Source organism: Numenius arquata, chromosome 24 (genome assembly GCF_964106895.1).
Source record: "Numenius arquata chromosome 24, bNumArq3.hap1.1, whole genome shotgun sequence".
Classification (NCBI taxonomy): Eukaryota; Metazoa; Chordata; class Aves; order Charadriiformes; family Scolopacidae; genus Numenius; species Numenius arquata.
Genome location: NC_133599.1, coordinates 6,431,212 through 6,447,602, shown reverse-complemented (window position 1 = coordinate 6,447,602; position 16,391 = coordinate 6,431,212). Strand labels below are relative to the sequence as shown.

General features: G+C 46.6%; 1 protein-coding gene across 3 annotated transcripts in view; it reads right to left on the bottom strand.

The window, feature by feature from the left end:
- Positions 1-16,391, bottom strand: part of PPP1R12B (protein phosphatase 1 regulatory subunit 12B) — a 130,028-nt gene that overhangs the window by 113,149 nt on the left and 488 nt on the right. The gene's annotated exons all lie outside the window — the stretch shown is intronic.

Below are 16,391 nucleotides of genomic sequence, written 5' to 3'. Positions count from 1 at the left end.
CGCTGGGTAATTAGGGCTCGGCAGAATGACTCCGTGGGTGCTGCCGAAGAAGAAAGCGAATCTCAGTCTGCAATACATTACAGACAACTGCTGGTAGTAGGGCCCCGAAGAAAACTACTCTTGGGCTGGAGGGATCTCCACTAAAGTATCACATTCAATTTGAAAGCAACAGACTCCTAAGAAGGCCAGAGAAGAAAAACAAGGCTCACTGTGAGCTTAGAAGAACATCAACTAGATGGAACATCTAGTTCCACCTAGTTCCAGTTTACAAGAACATCAACATCAACTGGAAAGGTGAAATAAAACCAGCTTTATGGTATCTAGGTAAAAGAAAATAAATAAAGTTTGAGGAGAAGAGTCTTGCAGTAGTGGGAAGGCTGCTCTGAAAGGGAAGCAATCACAACCAGAGGCAAACAAAGAATTCAGTTTCATTTGGAAGAAAGCGGAATTGGGTTAAACACTGAGAAACGCTTCCCAACCGCTCAGGCTGCCAGCACTGGCACGGGCTGCCAGGAGAAGTGCAGACGAGCTCCTTCTGAAGATGTTTAGGAAGGGATTAGTTCTCTGTCTTTTGGAAAAAGCTCTGATAAACCCAGTCATTCCTTAGCGCAGAGGATGGAACCAGAAGGTCTTCTGTGATCTCTTCCAGCCACGCACTGGTAACTCTGCCACAGCAACCTGCTCTCACCAGCACAGACTGGGCTTCTCAAACTGGTCTGAGGAAGAGCAAATGACAAAAAGCCAAATGAATGGTAGAGGAAGAGACGCAGCTTTCAACATCCCACAGCAGAAACAGAACTATCAAAGCACTGCTCAAAGAGCCAGAGCATTAGGAGAGCAGCTTAGACAGACTGGAGAAGGGGTGGGTGCGAACCACTCACTGAGAGCAGGCCATAACAACAACAACAAATAATAATAATAATTAAAAAAGAGCTGGTGGTTTTGTCAACAACAGGTATCCTCAAATCTCCAAGGCTCTGAGGGTTTCATCACCATAGCACCCTATTTTAAAAGATAGCCCTGGAATCACATTACATTAAAATGTCTTATTTTCCCTAATGCAGCAGTTCTTCTTTTGGACAGGGCTTGAATTTTTAAGTGACTAGCAAAATTTGCAGGAAGCTGGGCATAATGTCAGCACATGGATTCCCTCCCAATGACTACAATCAATTCTTTGTTCCTTGCTCACTTTCTGCAACACTGAACAATTTTCTTAAAGATTAACAGCAGCTAAACCAAATGGCAAAGAATGGATTTTGCGGAGGGACTGAGCTGTAGACTGAAGACAAGCCAATACTGGAAATAGCTATAAGACAATATTTGGCCATAAGCAGAGGGCTCCTTCTATAGCAGCTATTAATACGGGATCAAAAATAACTCCTGCAATATGCTCTGAAGTTCAAGCCCTGGCTCTGCTGACATACAGGTTGGCACCGTCCTGAGTCTCTCATCAAGAGACAGACAAATTCACCACTTATCTTCTCCAGCGTGAGGGAATGCTTGTTCAGAATAACTCCAGTGATATCAATTTAAAAGACAAGCCATTTAGGGCTGCGAAGGTCAAAGTCTGTTTGTCAGTCACCCAAGACAAAAAAAAAAAAAGCCAGTGCAAACTGCGAAGTGAAGATGAAATCCATCCTTTGCGAGAACACCTCGATTCTGCCTTCAGTCAGACACAGGAGTTCAGGCTGCTGCAAGCCAGGAATAGAAAAAGGCTCCAAAACTCCTGGATTAGCAAGGCGATAGCCCCTACATACACATATTCTTTCTTCTAGTTTAGAGGACGCTATGAAATATTATCTTCATGCCACAGCCGCAAGGTACCCCAAAATTCAATAAAATTGCCTATTAAATATAAAGCACAATTGCCCACCGCTTATGCAATATAGTATTACTGAGCCTTCTAAAAATCGCTGGATTTTCATTTTAAAGCTATTGCTCCAGTATTTGAGAAGGTATTTGGCTTTAATAATTCTCCCCTATCTTATTTCTTGACTCTAATCTGTAATAAATAATACCTTTTTAATTATCCTTTATATCACAGAGGAAGCCTTCTGGCACACCATCCCAGAGCCTGGCAATCTGTAGCTTAACTTCCAGAGCGAGAATTTATACCCATGGAAGCTTTTGGCATCAACTATGTCCTAAAGCAATTAGTTCCACAGCTGCATTTTACCCTGGGTGAAAAAAATATTTGTTTTAAAATTCTGATGTCCTTTAATTCTGCCTTGGGGGAAAAAGCAAACATTCCTAATCACATCTTACATATAATTTCGGATATCTCTATCATATCCCTGCTTGTGGCTTTCCACCAGTCAGAAAGAATTGCGGAAACTTCTGATCTCTCCTTGTACAGAAGCCACCCCGTGACTTTGATCCCCTCACTGTTATTTCCTGTATTTTTCTATTGATTACATTTTTTTTTGCAGACAGTAGAAAGAAAGCACATATTAATCTACAGATGGGCACAACATGAACTCACACTGGCTTTATGACTTCTATTTATGTATTCCTTTCTTAATAATTCCTCGCATTTGATTTGCTTTTTCACCCACTGCAGTACTTCCACACTACCACGGTAAATCCCCAGAAAACCTTTTCCAGCCTGTAACAGCTGGACTGCAATCCTCTGTTTCCCCATAAACATTATTTCCCAACTACTGACCAAATTTTGCCAGCCATTTTATCAGCCAATTAACCAGTATTGTGGAACCCCTCACTGCCAGCTTTCATTTTATTATCCTGAATATTCAGTACCATCAACAAGCTGTTACCTCGCTCTTTATTCCCTTTCCCATCTCATCTGGGTGTGCAGAGCAGCATGGACTCCAGGGGAGATGCATGGGAGAACTCCCCTTCTGCTGTAAACTGATCTTTTACTCCTAGCCTTTGCTTTATCTCTTTCAGACAGTAATTAATCAATTATAAAATCTCTTTTTATTTCACAACAGCTTTGTTTCTTAGGGCTTCCGCAGAGGGACCTTGTCAAAAGCGTTTTGGAAACCCAAATGTACCACCTCAACCAGGTCTCTCCTCTTCACGTACCCATGGACTCCTTTGGGTTTATCATTTCCCAGGCTCTTCTTGGAGTCCTTTTTGGAAACCAGAGCACAGGGAGAAGTGTCACTTCCCATCGATACGGCCCCGCTGCCGGGATGCTCCTCTGGTACTTGGTTTGGTTTAAGTGATGTGTTATACACAACAGATAATAGCTCAGTGACTTCATATGCCAGTTCCTCCTGAACAAATACCAGCTGGTGCTGAAGAGCCGACACTTTTCATTTGTTGGAGCAGTTCTGGAACCTCTTCTGCCACTACCACAGCCTGGTAAAGCTCAGAAAGCTCCATTTTTACTTTAAGAGATCTTTGTAAAGGAAGGACTGAAGGCATGCAGACACAGTACCGCTGCGGAGCAATACAAACCTGTTCAGCACACAACGGCAAAATGGGGACAGATTTGTCATTTGAAACTATTTAGTTGAGCTGTATCCAAGACTCAGACTCTCCCAATACTCCCCAGAAAAACCCGATACTGTGTGCTCCCAGAATACAGCATAGGACAGAGAGGAGAAAGCACACAGGCTACCCCATATAACAGATGATATGTCACAAGGAACAATATATCGTTCTTTCAATTTTGAAATAATTAGGATTTAAATTCCACTAAATCATCACTTTTCAATTTTATTTATTGCAAGTCCCCCTGTTCCACAGGTACAACACGTAGAAGTTCACATAAGTCCTATTTGTCTGCAGCAAATACACTTGCCCCCATGCACCCACCTCTCTAAATGTATCCCACCTTCCTCTTCCTTGTATAAAAGGAGAGAGTGAGGAATGTGTGTGACCAGGGAAGGGGGGCAAACTCTAGGAGCAGAGGTGTGGATAATCTTACCTGGATAGTGGGAGGCTCATGTACTGTCCCTTTCCATGGCGGTCAGATACCCAGTATCTCAGGTGTTGCTCCCCTCACACTGGGGATGGTACTGGGATGAGAAGTACAGAGTCTGGGGAGCTGCAGGGGACCTTTCAGCTTCCCCCCAAATTAATTAAACTGAGAGTAGCAAAGAGACAGACAGTCTGGGAAACAAAAGACAGTGGGTAGGGAAGTGACACGGGGACTGCAGACAACCTCAATAGCTCTGGGGCTCCCTGGACTAGATAGTCTGGGGAGCATCTGCGCTGCCTCGGAGCAGCTCACCCATCTCGGGGAGGCAGGAGCAGGGAGCGCACGGTGGAACTGCCCAGGAACAGCCAACAAACAGGACTCAGATCCCACTCGGGATTATCGAAAGGAACAGAGAACACCAAGTTGTCAAACAGTACTATTTTCCTCACCGGCTCCTTCTCCTCCAAGTCAGAACTTGGTCTGTGGATGGACTTAAGCTACCAAGACTCGCTGTCCCCTCACTGCCCTGCTTGGGAAAGGCTGGTCTACAAATCCCAGGAGCTGCTTAGTCCTACCAACCACCCGCCGGCAGGAGCACGAAGGCTTAGCACTCAAAGCTGCTTCAAGCCAGCTCCCCAGGGTGCCAAATCCATCAGCAGGGCACACAGGGTGGAACAGCCCTGGGCAGCTCCTCACAGGCCTGTGTGGGTGCTGAGGTTCAGCAAAGCTGGACCCTAAGACACGCTTTTTGCGAGGACACAAGGAAGGTGAGGCTGCTCACCCTCCCAGGTGATCCACGGGGACCGAGCTGCCACCACTCATGGGCTGGTTACAATGGCCACAGGTACTCGCCCCTCCACGGAGCCCGATCCTACCCCAGTGCCTCCTGCACCCCTTTCCATGCTCCGATGGCACTGAGCAACAGTTAATATCTAAGTGCAGCAGTGATTACAGCAGTAGCTGGACTGAAAGTAAAAAGGGCTCCACTAAAGCGGACTCTCAAACCCAAAGTGACCGTCCAGCTTGCTTTACAGCATCTCCTGCAGTGTCAGCCATTCTGCACATGGCAGCAGCAAAAACCGTTCTTCAGCAACTGGGAGACAATTCCTAAGCCCTTTAATAAAAGTAAGGCAGCCAAGAAAGATAAGAGAATATCCCCAGCCTGAAGACCCATCGATGTCTGTACTTAAAGATGGTTAACAATCACAGAATGCTATGGGGTTGGAAGGGACCTCTGAAGATCATCTAGTCCAACCCCCTGCCAAAGCAGGTCCACCCAGAGCAGGTTGCACAGGAACGTGTCCAGGCGGGTTCTGGATGTCTCCAGAGAAGGAGACTCCACCACCTCTCTGGGCAGCCTCTTCCAGCGCTCTGCCACCCTCAAAGTAAAGAAGTTCCTCCTCATGTTTAGATGGAATTTCTTATATTCAAGTTTTTGCCCATTTCCTCTTGTCCTGTCCCTGGGCACCACTGAAAAAAGACTGGCCCCATCCTCCTGACACCCACCCTTTAAGTATTTATAGGTGTTGATCAGATCCCCATCAGATCCCCAGAAGCATTTAGCAAAGTGGTAGTAAGAAACAGAAATCCACAATCCCCATCTCCCTTGGGAGATATTACCTGGCATTACTTCTTATTGCGTGTCTACTCCTGAGGAAAAGAGGTCACGACATGCCTTAAACCTGAACTAGTGCTGACAGATAAGCAGCTCTGAATCGTTGGTTAGGTCATTGTGCAAGTTTACACCAAAAATTAGGGAAGGCATCGCAGGTATGAGACGACAGCAATTGCTCACTGGCCGTGTTCCTGCAAGACTGAACTCTGAAGAAGTTCAGAGACAAGTCAACTAGAAAGAACCCCTCCTATTTCCCTCCCGGCAGGGACCTCACCTTAAAACTTAAATTTTTTAGAAGGGAAAAAAAAAAAAAAGTCAGGAAATAAGGAAATCGGGAAAATGCCCTAGAAATGTTTAGTTTGCTGTGCACAGGAGTGTTCGACAGTCACTGCAGAGAACTGCAGGCGAGTAAGAGTGAAGTTTCACACAGAGCTGGGCTGGGGCTGGTACAAGAGGGACAGACACACCAGAAGGGACGGACTAAGGATAGTTCCCAGGAGAAGCAGACTGGTCCTGCAGCTACTTTGTGCGGCACCAGAGCCCCTACCCAGGAAGAAAGGGTAAGGAACGGCCACAGCTCACTTTTGGGACCAGACAGGATGCAGACACGGCTGAGGAGGGAGCTGGCTGATGTCACCGCAAAGTCACTGTCATCTTTCAAAGGTCATGGTGACAAAGGGAGGCTCCTGATGACAGGCAAACACCACCCATCACATAAGAAGGATCCAGGGCCTGTCAGTCCCACCTTAGTCCCTGGAAAGGCCATGTAGTAAATCTTCCTGAAAGCTATTTCCAGCCGCACGCAGGAGGTGGTGGTGACTGGGAACAGCCAGCACGGATTTACCAGTGGCAAATCTTGCCTAACTCGATTGCCCTCCACGATGACAAGCTGGCTGTGTGGATGACGGGACAGCAAGCGTGGTACACCTCTGACACCACCACCGAGAGTATTCTTAATAGCCAGATCGGCAAGAGCTGGACTACAGAAGCAGATGTTAAGGCGATGGAAAATTGTCTAGGATATCAGGCTCAAAAGGCGACCAGTCGTACAAGGTCCAGCTGGCAGCTGATTGCCAGTGGCGTCCCTCAGGGTATCAACCTGGGGGCCAACACAGTTCAATGTCTTTATTAACAAACTTGATTAACACCAGTGATGGGACAGAGAGCACTCTTGACAAGTTTGCAGATGATATCAAACTGGTTGGCGCGGCTGGGGAAGGATCCTTCTCAGAGGGACCTGCACAGGCAGGAGACAGGCCTGGTGAAGAGCTTGAGAAGGTCAAGTAAGGCAAATGCAAAGTCCTGCCCCCGGGACACAGTAACTCCTTGCATCAACACGGATGGGGGCACCTGGCTGGAGAGCAACTCTGCAGAAAAAGGCTGCCGAGTTCTCGGGGAGGCAGAGCAGGCAGACGAGAGGCAGCCGTGAGAGCTGCTCTTATGGACTATCAATGTAACTGTCTGGAAGAGACTCTGATACACAACCTTGACTCTCTGCGTCTCAAAGGTCTTTGAAACAGTAATTTTGAACACAAATTCTACCTTTCAAAGCTCGTGCACGATACACAGAATCCCCTAAACGCTACCCAGGCTGCTGGGAATATCAGTATGCAGTAAGCTGAGCCGGCCGGAGCACAGGGCAGCTCAGTCGGCTTCCTAAGAACATAGTTAAGAGGCACCAAGCAAAACAAGAACTGAAAACTGGCATCAAGTGATGAAACTGGCTTTGAAGGTTTAACCTAAATGCTGCCTCCTTCGGAAGCAAGTCAGCAGCACTTTCTAACCTTCTCTAGGGAAAGCCATGTCAGCTCAGTATTCATAATTCTGCTTAAAACACTTGCTGCAGTCCGCTTAAAAACCACCTCTCACATCCAAAAAGGAAGATGTTGTGGTAATAAGCTGGAACATAGCCTTTTGCATGTGCCATCAAGTTGCTTTGAAGGCATCTTTGCCAGTGTAATCATTTTTGGTAACCGAAATTGTTACATTAATGCAATGTATAGATCACACCACTAGTACAAACATCACTTGCAATGTTCATTAAAAGACTCAAGCAAGGGCACGCGATTTGCTTGCACAGGAACTTCTGCTGGCACGATCACATCACTTAAAAATATTAAATCAGACACTTGGCAAGTCTGTAGCATTTGTGTGACTGTCCTGGGTGCAGGTGAACTCCTGCCTGGGCTCAGGATATGTGCCTCTTCCCGCAGAGGTGTCGGCTGTGCTAATGGCACCAGGCAGCTCAGATCCAGTTGGTATCCACAAAACCACCAAACCTGCCTACGCTGGAGAGCATGGCATTCCAACCTAAAGAAAGCAGCGAGCAAATGGGGTAGCAAAATGGCTTGTTAGATAAAAATTTATGACATTTCATCCTCCAAAGCCACAATGGTGTTTAAGGTAAATATTCTGATGATTTCTGCCAGCAGAGCAGGGTCTCTGTCAATGATGTAACTCGGAGCAGTGTCCTGGCTACACCAACACCAGCCATCTCCAAGGGAGAAATCCCTATGGACATCTCTCACACCAAGCTGTCACTCAAGATCAATCCACCATTAGTAATTGTTTTGGGTAAGGCTGACAGTTCCTATGAATTCAAATCCTGGAAGAGGAAAAGAAACCCTGCTTCACACTTTGACCTCAAAATGAAACCACCGCCGCAGTAGCCGGGATGCACCGATTCAGGCCCAAAACCAGTACGGGTAACTCACCGCAGCAACGTGTGCGGGCTCTACCAGCTTCAAGCTGGGCTACATCCGTCTGGGTTACGGTATTACATCTACACGTCCAGACTACGCAGACGTAAGCCAAGTTAGACCAGCAGAGCCCCCACACAAACTGCACCAGTTCAGTCAAACACCGCCGGAGTCACCTCCCGCTACACCAGCGGCTGTGTTTAGACAAGGCCCGGTACTACGAGTTGTTGCTACCGCATGATTTCAGATGGAAAAAAAAAAAAAAAAAGCATAAAGCTTTGTAATGAAATCGCATTAACTGTCTAAGACAGCGAGGAATGACAAATTATAAATAGGAGGTGGCTTCAGACAGATTCCAGAAATGGATGGTGAGCAATCACTGTGGCAAATCAATGCTCCGGCTCCCAGTATCGGAGAGGGGCCAGGTCTAGCTTTACCCTGAAAAGGCAGTGACACAGAAAAGGCTAATGGCAGGTGGTCATTCTGCATTCTGTACATTTCACAAAGATTTATGAGCAAGGCTGAATGCTGGAAAAGCAATGCTGAAGCTGCTTGTGTCCCTCTGCAAGGTCAGCTCATTGTATTATGGAAACATTTCTAGTGAGACTCCTGCAAGTTAAGACTGTTCTATTTTTTCTTCAGCTACAGGAAACGAGCCACTAAGAAAAAACAGCATTAAAAAAAACTTCACATCATTTACTCTTAAGAGTGAATTTTCAGTTATTTTCAGTTGTTTTCAGTTGAGCAAAGACTGTATTCAAGCTGAGAGCTTAAAACTGAGACTGATCTTTCAAAAATTTAACCCAAAAATATTTAAGAGTGCACACAGATGTATTTTCTAAAACACTAGTTATTTGTAAGTACTGTACACTGCAATTATTACGAATGAATGCTGTCATGAGAAAATGCGTAGGTGTCTGAACCAAGAATTTTGATGTTCATGATTGTCAACAGCTTGATGAGCAAAGAGAGGCCTGACCGGGGACTCGGCTGTCAGCAGCGCGGGACACCATCCTCACCAACCTGGGAATCCAGAAAAGCAAATTTCCTCTGAAAAACACGTTTTAAGAATTAAGTATTTAAGAATGATCCTCTTCCACCACAGTAAGAGATGCATCTCTGGAGTGCAGAGAGGAAATAGGATTTGGCACGTCCAAGCTGTGCAGGTCGGAGCTCGGGACACAGTCGTGCTCTGAAGAGCTCCATCACATCGCTCCCCATTTCCAAGCAGTTGAGAGCAGCCTGAAACATCTCTCTGCGCAGGCCTCTGTAGACTATACTCACCATGGAGTTGTTCTTAATCCATTCATGCTGAACTGAACCCCATAAAAAAAATAAATCCCTACCTAGATTTGCCAAAATTCCCACCAAATTCCCTCAAAATTCTTATACGCTGACATTTTGCTGCTCAGGCGCATCGAACACCCGCGGGCTGCACCGTCCGTCCCCGCGCAGATCGGTTTGCTGCAGCCCAATAAAGGAGATCGCAGGGACAGCTGCTGCACCCCCCTTCAGAAGGGCAGCTGAAAATAAACTGCAGACTCAGACCCCAGGATTTATACTGGGCACCTCCACCGTGCTGGGGCCATACCATCATCACCAGGTCAAACAGCTCGCTCACTGGGAGAGCCTGCAACCGGAGGCTGGGGGCTGCGATTCCTCTGCAAGGGTCTGGATTTCTCTTCCATTCAATTTTTCTATCCCAGCCCTGCGCACAAACAGTTTTTTCACAAAGCAGAGCAAACATTTCAGAGTATTTAATGCTTCCCCTGCCCTCATTTGTATTCAAAAGTTAGAAAGAAAAAAAATCTCAATTTAGACAACCACTTACATAATATTCAATATTCCCCTCTCCCAACCTTCTTAAAAAGATTGCTCTAATATGCATAGTCTGACAGGTCTTTCTGACTTATGGTATATAATAATCTTCAATTGAGAGTTAGCATACCGACTCAAAAGTCTTATATTTTAATATTAGTCAGTTATTATCTCAGTATATTACAACACCCAGCACTTAAGATGTCTCACAAGCCCTGCAGAACCTAATCTGAATTCTAAGGCTCTCAACCTGTTTGCAACAGCAACAGCTCCCAGCCCCTAACACTCACCCTTAAAACAAGCAGGAGGCATTAGAAACTACAAAAATAATACCGGGATGAGGGTAGTTTCATCCAGGTTACAGCTGAGAGAGTTCTGAACATAAATGTCGCCTTTGATGTTCAGCAGGTTTCAGCCGTGCCACCAGGAGCTGGAAGACACCGCTCCGGAACAGCCCCGGCACTCACTGCTCATTCCTGCATTTTTTGCTGAGCTGGCTTTCAACCTTATCAAACATTGTTGATACAGACAAATATGCAGCATTAAAGACTTGTCTCCATCTCTAATGCAGGCTCAAGAATTTTATTTGCAAAAGCCAGGAAGCTTTCAGCTGATATTAAGTATAGCAAGCTTTCCCTAAAATACCTTTGCTTCCCAGTGGAGATTTCCCCGTGGGGCAGAGCCCTGGCCTGCCCGGCAGCACCGCTGTGCAGGGGAGAACTCCTCCAGAGACAGCTCTAAGGGACCAGGGACATCGCTTCCAGCTCCTGCCAGAAAGGAAGTTGTAGCTGAAAACCCCATCAGTTCGCTTGCTGTTTATGGGGAGCGACAGAGCTTGACTCCGGCTCCTCACTGCACAGGATAAACAGAGGCTGAGGAAGGAAACAATGAAGATGGGCACTTCCCATCGCAAATATCCATCTACTCGCTAAACCAGAGCGATTTTCCTCCCAGCACCAGTAGCCGAGCGATGAGTGCTGGGCTTCGGTTGCCAGAAGGCTCACTGACCAGCTGAGAAACTGCCCCTAAACCAAAGGAAGGCTTCCTCCAGCGGCTGCAAGGAGCAGGACTTCTCCCAGGCACCACCTCAGTCCAGTTCAAGGTTAGTTTGTTTAGTCTAAGAGTTAACTCTGCCCACTTGGGAGCTTGTTTTGAAATAGAGATGCAAGGGACAGACAATGGAACTAACCCACAGGGACAAAACATCAAGCCAAGAAAGGGACTGAGTAAGCCAAAACCAAGAAAATAAAAGCATTAGGTTGGTAAAACGGCACTTTGATTTTAATTAGCTCTGTCTAATAAATTCCTGGTGTATGGTAGGTAGCTCCCAAACTTTCTCACTTTATTCACTTACATAGCGTTGCATTCCCATTTATAAGTGAACCCCCCCAAAAAGGTATTTCATTTGCCCTAGTGATAAACCCTATTTTTGACAGTGTCATATTTCAGTTGGATGAGCAGCCTTCAGTACAGTACAAACAGCTTGCGCTTTCTATTTTCATTGGCAGAAGCAACCTTTGGAAAGAAACTCTGCAGAGCGCAGTGGAAAAGGTATGACTCTCCCGAGATAACCTCCTCTTCCCAGGACTAACGTATTTTACACAATGCAGGAACCCAGTATTAAAAAACGTAGCCTGATGTACGACACTATCATCACCGATTAAAAGATCACAAGCTAAACTACCTTAAAGTACAGCTGTGATGCCCCAACCATGTGTGTATGGAGTACGTCAGTGCTTCATTCAGGAGTTTCCACGTCACTGCACATTGTTATATTTCAAGGCACAAGCCAGCTCCCACCTTTTGGTGAATAAGAAACTTCTGGAAGCTGTTGCTGTATGAGCGCTCTGTGTGGGTAATGACTGTTGGATCTATCTCAGTTATCACAGAATGGTTTGGGTTGGAAGGGACCTTAGAGATCATCCAGTGCAACCACCTGCCCTGGGCAGGGACACCTCCCACCAGACCACGTTGCTCCGAGCCCCCTCCAACCTGGCCTTGAACCCCTCCAGGGATGGGGCAGCCACAGCTTCTCTGGGCAGCCTGGGCCAGGCTCTCACCACCCTCACAGCAAAGAAGTTCTTCCCCATCTCAATCAGTTTAAAACCATTCCTCCTCGTCCTATGGCTCCCCTCCCTCATCAAGAGTCCCTCCCCATCTCTCCTGTAGGCCCCCTTTAGGGACTGGAAGGGGCTCAAAGGCCTCCCTGGAGCCTTCTCTTCTCCAGGCTGAACCCCCCCAACTCTCTCAGCCTGTCCTCACAGCAGAGGGGCTCCAGCCCTCCCAGCATCTCCGTGGCCTCCTCTGGCCCCGCTCCAACAGGTCCCTGTCCTTCTGATGTTGGTGGCCCCACAGCTGGAGGCAGCACTTGGGGGGCTCTCCCCAGAGCGGAGCAGAGGGGCAGAATCCCCCCCCTTGCCCTGCTGTCCTGCAAAACAAACCCAGGTTTCAGCCTCTGCTGCAGCTCCAACCCTGTGCTCTGAGCTCTCTACCAGTGACGTCCCAGCTAGAAAAAACACCAATCCACACAGGAATCCCGTCTTCCTTCCCCTCGGTCTCCCTGATTTAGTTCTGGTGTTAGTACCTCAATGATTCTTCCAACCTTCAGTCTCTAGACACTGTGAGTATGGAGAGTGGTCTCTAATGCATTACCCCTGGCTGTGTTTTTGAACTGTCCAAAAATTCTGCTGCCTTCTGCTTTGCTAGGACTGCACATGCTGTTTGGAAGCAAGTAAAGGGCCAAATTCACTGAGCAGCAACCAAAAATTAGCCAGCCTTAGTTTGAGACGGATGCCGCTTTATAAAGCTCTGAAGAGCAACTGGACATGCCTGTGGTTTTACAGCCCTGGCTCCGCAGCGGGAACAACTTAAACTGGGAACTGCCAGAGAGGTTTCAGCCCCCACTACCCAACCCAGAATCACCGCCCGAAGTACCCGACTTTTCAGGAAGCAGCTTCTGAATCACCACAGGTGCCCAGCACCTGAAAATGAGTCAAAAACAAGTGCCAAGCTACTGTCAGAACATTGTGAATGACAAACTCAGGAGCTCTTTAATGAACAACTCATTTCTCCAGGAACACACAAAAGGGAAACAGCGGGTAAATCATCAAAGGGCAGACAAAGGACAAACAATCTGTTCTGTTGTCATTGTTTGTGAACCAGCCCTTAAAGACAAACAAGCACTGTCAACAAGCATTTGGAGATGCCTTCCCAACTAGAAGCATCAGAATTTTCTTCCCTTAAGACTCAATTTTCATAGAAGTTGACTCTTGGTTCATCTGCTGGTTCCATCTGTCGCTCAGGAGGAAGGGAGAGCGTTTCATGCCCGCTCCTCACCATCCTCAAACACTAAAGAAGTTCAACTGCGACCATAGTTTGTTTCACCTCCTGGTAGCAGTTTTCTTGACGATTTCTAAATGTTCACTGGTGTTTAGCTAATATTTCCCTTTCCATTCTGCATTAGACACTAAACCACTGCCAAACATACACTATATTGAAGTTAATAACTGAAGACCTGGGATTGATGTGCATCCGGACGCATTTTGCAGGCACTGAGGTACAGACACAGGTATAACTGAAGCCACAATGAGATAACAGACGCTGGCCTGTGGCGGAGGTTTATGCTGTACCTGATGCCTCCAAAGAGGATGACAATGCAAGCTGGAGGCTCCGAAACACCACTTGTAATTTAAAAGGTTATTTTCAAAATACAGCTTCATAGCTATAAATAGCAAAGACAGGTTCTCACCCAGCGAGTACACAAAGGTTCTTAGTCACAGTGGCCCAGATACCAGAGAAAGTGTAATTTTACCTCTGTTGAACACCACGCAACATTTGGGGCCGCTGCACACTTCAAACAAACTAACCCAATTTGTAAGATTTGGCTTAGGTTTTGTAGAAGCAGATGCCGCCTCTGACAAATAAGTCAATTGACTTTCTTAACCCTTCCATGGCCTAAAAAGACACATGCTTGTACAGAGCAAATCTCACTTACTGTGAAGTTCTTTAACCAAAGGAAAAAAAAAAACCAAAACCAATCTTTCTTTCAACAAAGCAAACTGTTTCCAATGTGTAGGATTTCCTTCCTCAATGCATGGCTGCTTGGTTTTACAAGTATTAAACAAGAACAGACAGTCACTACCATCTGCCCTATATCTCATAACGTTACGTTTCTAATACTAAGTTATTAAAAAACCCTTCACGTATTACATGCACTCTGGAGACCCTCAGCCTAACTGGACCTCAGCCCACACTTCACCATAGACAATATCATTCCCCAGGTAATAAGAAAACAAACATATTTGGGACGCTTTCAGTGCTAAGGAACTCACAGCAACCTCTTCAACCAGGGTAACAAGCATTTTCATCTGATACAGAGTTACAGCCTCAAGATACACACTTACAGCAAAACCTCTTAACAAATGAGTGTTTGCTCCATTTGGGTGTGCGAGAACGTCTCGGTGCTCTGTGGTGTTCCCCGAGGTACGCAGATGAGAAAATGTTAATACGTCAACGGGACGTTGGAACAAAACTTTTATTAAATTCAAAGTAAGGTCAACCTCCCTTCCTGTAAAGTTTCTGAAGAAACATTTCATGCAAGAGACTTGCACAGCTACCATCTGCTTGACTACTCACTCATCTAAAAGCTCTTCCAAGTACCAAGCCCCAGGTGTTACTGTTCAGCGTTACCCGACACTCAGCTCCTAAGACACAATTCTTTACGTACACAGAATTATATCTGCAGCCTGCTCGGCAATATATAGCTTGCCATATATTTGAGAAGTTTGACCTTGCAGAGATCATCGCCCATTGTCTGATGAGTCTAACACACTCCACCATACACTTTTGGCCAAGCGTCACATTACGTACATGAGCAGGACACTCGGACACTCCCGGAGAGATCATAATCCTGGCTGGAAAGCCCTCGTGAAGTCACCCCAACTCTGCCTTACTTCCGTCCACCTTCCATTCAGCCTCCTTGCTTGTCAAAACGCTTTTAATAACCAGCTCTTCACTGACTGGCTCTTACTAGTGTCTATACGATTATTTACTTATGTGATAAGAAACGTGTATGTGCTGTGTTGGAGATGACTTTAGCAGCGTAACTTACTTGCTATAGCTATACCAAAAAAAAAAACAAAACAAAACAAAACCCAACAAAAAAGCTGAGCCATTACAAAGTTCACTGCTTTGCCAACTGAAGTCTGATTCAACCTGATGGTCTGTAAGCTCCTCTGCTCTTTGCTTCGTAACTTATTTTTGGAACTCCAGAACAAAATGAATAAATATCCCTGCCCCTTGTTCACTGACAGCCACGAGCAAGCGAGCTTGTGAACCGCGCTTCTAAACGTCCCAAATGCTCCAGTTCAACAATACCAGCCCAGCAAGAAGAAAGCCTCATCAACTCAATTACTGCCCTGCTATTTGTGCTATTAGAGCATTATTCTTTACAAACACATTATTTCCAGATGTTATTCCTGGACTGTGCTGCTTTTCCCCGTCCCCTCGTTACACTACATGCTTAATCTACGAGATCTTGAGCTAAGAAAATTTTCTTCCCGAGGCTGGCCCGGGTTCAAATCAGATTCATTTCACTGACCAGATGCAGCAATCTGGGACACCGATTTCACATGCCCGGCTCAATTCTGAATCAGTCTTAGATAGCAACAGGTTTCCCAACATTAAAGGGTAGCAATTTCACATGCTCCCTTACATTCCTGTTCATTTACACAACGACAGCAAAAGCTACAGATGAAACACAGCACATGTTTCCAGACAGGGATGGCTTTACTGCTCGGAGGCTACTCCTGCGACCACCCCTGTATGATCTCCGGCGCATTTGGATGAATATTAATAGAATCTACGTCGCTTATCTGAGACGTGGGCACTCTCTGGTCCCTGCAACGGCTGCCAAAGCGCAGTTTGGGGAGTTTCAATGCAACTCTGATATAACACAAACACAGAAGCCGATGAGACACTTCTGACCTTGCAAACACCACCACCCCCCCAAGAAATCTTCCTCGTAGTGCTGCTATTTCAGCAGACCCCAAACACAAAGTCAGAAGCTTTCCAAATATTAATAAATTGGCCACCAAACCTGCCTCGCAGCTCTGCCAGCCCCATGCTTTATGTTGCTAATTAAGCTACTTAATATCCCTGTGAGGACTCCGTCCATCAAGCCGCTGGACGGGAATCTGCCGCCGCGCTCCCCCCGGCCGCGGTCCCCGCTCCAGACCCGCCTGAAGGCGCAGGACGAGGCCGGGTGGGAGCGTTCCCGCCGCCGCCGTGTTTATAAACACCCGCTCCCGCAGGTACGGCTCTGCCCTCCCCCTCCGCCAGCACCGGGGCAGCGGCCGAAACCCTCGTCCCC